Consider the following 3,474-nt stretch of genomic DNA (forward strand, 5'->3'; position numbering starts at 1 on the left):
ATGTTTGTAACAGTTCCCCTCATGACAAAAAAAAGGAAAAAATACTGATAAAAGAAATATGGTCACCGTTTTCCTGCTTCATTATCTGGCAACAATTATCATATCCGACGCTCACACTTCGTTGCCACGCCATCCACCACGCCCGCCATCGCTCAGCTTGACAACCGCGCAATCATTACATAAAGGTACAAGTACTTCCTACACCTGTTCTCCCCACACTGTATAATCCCTCCCCCCCTCTCCCCCTGCCCGAGGAGCGCCAGTAGGCCTACCTGTGCCATGGTGCCTCCCTGAACAGAGCCCATCTACTGTAATGTTCCCGTAGAATGACCTTGCTAAACCTACTGGAGCATTGGCAAAATCCGGCAGTCACCGGTAGCCCGTCACATTACATGTCATTTTGACGCCGGAAACAGTCTCTTGGAGGAGGGGAGGGGGTGAGGGGAGGGGGTGAGGGGAGGGGAAGAAACGCGTCCCGATTCTTTCTTGCGCACTCATCAATGTATGTCTCTAACTATCTGTCTTTCTGTTCGACCGTCTGCCGATCTCTCTATACACAGATATTCTCCATGGACCGCTTCGCAATGTCCATTAGGGACAAAGAACTGGAAGTTGGGATTGTCATCTCGTCTCTGTAAATCCTAATCAATGACCTCTTATTCACAGAGGTATCGAATACAACACAATATTCGATGCTATTTCTCTTCCGGTAAAGACCAATACCAGTTACGTGGGATCCTATCTGCGCCATAGTTTATCAAGTGCCTGTTCACAGCGTGTCTATTACTTTATTATCTCTCCATCCCCTCCCCTCCTCTGTCTGTCTGTCTGTCTCTAAGAAGCTCTTTCTTGAAGTCCATTTTCTCTAAGAGACAAAAGCGGCTATACATGGGCGCGCGGGCATGACGTGGGCGTGCTATCGTACTGCACATGCTCCTAGTAGCCCCCATGACTCATGCGCCCGACAAATTCGCCGCAGCGCCAGCCAAGTATGGGCGGGACACCGCGAACCGGCTGCATAACTCTGCATGCCTCGCGATGGTTATGCGCCCTCTCCGTCTCCGTTTTTTGAGCAGTGAATCACTGTGGGCAGAGCGGAGCCTAGTGCGATGTAGGGGGGGGGGGGGGTAGGAGAAGGGGGGAGACAGGAAAGGAAGAGACAAGGATGGTGAAAAGGTGGGAAGAAAAAGGGAGAGGGAAAGGGGAGGGGGAGGGGGAAGAGGGAAGTAGGAAAATGAATGGGAGAAGAAAATGTGAAGGGGAGAGGGAAAGGTGTAGAAAGAGAGAAAGAGAGAGAGAGAGAGAGAGAGGTATATAGATAGATAGATAGATAGACAGAGGTATATAGATAGATAGATAGATAGAGAGATGAGCGTTGTGGTGTATCGCCATGCACCACAACGCTCATGAGAAACAGCCTTATCTGCCAAAAGCAAATCAAACAGGTCATCACACCGAGCTCCACCCCCCCTCACTACCCCTCCCTCAACCCCGACCGTGCCCAGCTTCCCTTCCATTCACCCGAAAGCTACCGTCCCGCGGGGAGGGGCTGAAGTCAGGATTATCGAGCGGTTGCGTAACGCGGATAATGGAAGTGTCAGGATCAAGTGCGGCGACTAACCTCCAGAACGACCATCCATCAGATAGCGCGTCGTTTAGCACCGGCCAGGAATGTTTGGTACAGACCGGTCCGGTACTTTATTCCACCTGCGCCTCCGCCGTGGCCCGCCTAAAGCTCTGACTGGGATTCCACGCCCCTCCTACGCTACCTCGCCTCCTCACTCAATCATGCATTTAACACATTCCCTCTCTTTCACACATACATACATGCATGCATGCATATATACACACATGCATGCACGCACGCGCACACACACGCACACACACACACACACACACACACACACACACACACACACACACACACACACACACACACACACACACACACACACACACAAAAAAAAAAAAAAAAAAAAAAAAAAAAAAAAAAAAAAAAAAAAAACGCTCAGGAGGAAATCTACCGGCCAAAGCCCCCCTGAACAACACGCTACAAGGCTTTTGGATCCCGGTGGAAATGCATCATTGTCTGCAGAACCCACAAATCAGATATCGAGTTAGGCAAGGGGGAGGGAGGGAGGGAGGGAGGGAGGGAGGCATGCGAGTGATTTACGAGGAATCTGCTATGTGGCCGACGAAGTTCTAAAGCAGACACACATGCGTGAGTGTGTGTGTGTGTGTGTATGCATTAAGAGCCTCTGCCTTCCTCAGGTCTTGCCTTCTTTATGCTTTTTATCTTTGCAATCGCCTCATTCTCCCTCCCTATCTCTAAGCCACCTGGCAAGAAGTGCAATGTCCTGGCGTTGCATGTCAACACCTGCAGGGAGGTTAACGCTCCCGCCGCTGTCCCCGCAACACCACATAGTTACCATACCCATCACTGCTGTCATCGCATAATGGCTCTGGCGGGTTCTCCTGCCTCCGGACGGCCAAACAAAACACGCAAACGTTTTTTTTTTTTTTTTTTTTTTTTTTTTTTTGCGTTTATTAAACGGTTGCCTATGACAGCGCTAAACTGAACAATGATCGTGTTATGTTGACCTCCATTTCCCCTTATAAAAAAAACATCGACCAAGAAAAGATTCTACGATATTGACAGGCGGGTTGCCTGAACAAGAAGTGTACAAAATTCACAAGGCTACTTCTTGCAAGAATGAACATAAAACGGACTATTGGCATAACCACTATAATACACATTAAAAAAAGGAAGAAGAAGAAGAAAAAAAAAAAACGCACCAGCACACAATGGAACAAATTCAAGTAAACCACCGAGCAAGCATAACCGCCGCTGATACAAGGACGAGCAAACGACTAGCCTCGCAAAACCACTTGTTGATAAGAGAATCAACAAGCGACTGGGAAGTCATTTGTGCGAGCCCCGGAGGCCCGGCCACCGCCCCCATAGCCCCACTACCGCCTTTTCAGCCCCCCCCCCCCCCCATCTCCGTCGATCACCCGCGGGCGCTGCGGGATAACCAGCACCGGCGGAGCGTGTTAAGTGCTCGACCACCATTCTTACAACCGGAAATGAAATGTTTGCTGAAAATTTCTCTCCTCCCCCCCATGATACCTCTGCCACCTCGCAGCCTCCTCCCTCCCCTCCTTCCTCTTTGCTCCAGCATCCATCCCCCATCCCCTCCTAAGCCCTAAAACTGTTAAATATTTTTTTTATCCAAACCCTAGCTTATGCGCATTTGATCAAGAGTCCGTTTAAATAACTAGAGGCCTTTCTTTCTGCCATACCCATAACCTGAATATCCACTTTTGCATAACCAAATACCTTATTTTGTTTACTGACCACCTGCCTACATGACGTCATGCTGTACTCCTGCCTGTACTGGATCATCCTACATTAATTCCTTCTCTTGTGTTCCTTTCCTTTACCTTTTTCTTTCCTTCCTCCTTCCGTGACAC

The sequence above is a fragment of the Penaeus monodon genome, chromosome 5, assembly GCF_015228065.2.
Source record: "Penaeus monodon isolate SGIC_2016 chromosome 5, NSTDA_Pmon_1, whole genome shotgun sequence".
Lineage (NCBI taxonomy): Eukaryota > Metazoa > Arthropoda > Malacostraca > Decapoda > Penaeidae > Penaeus > Penaeus monodon.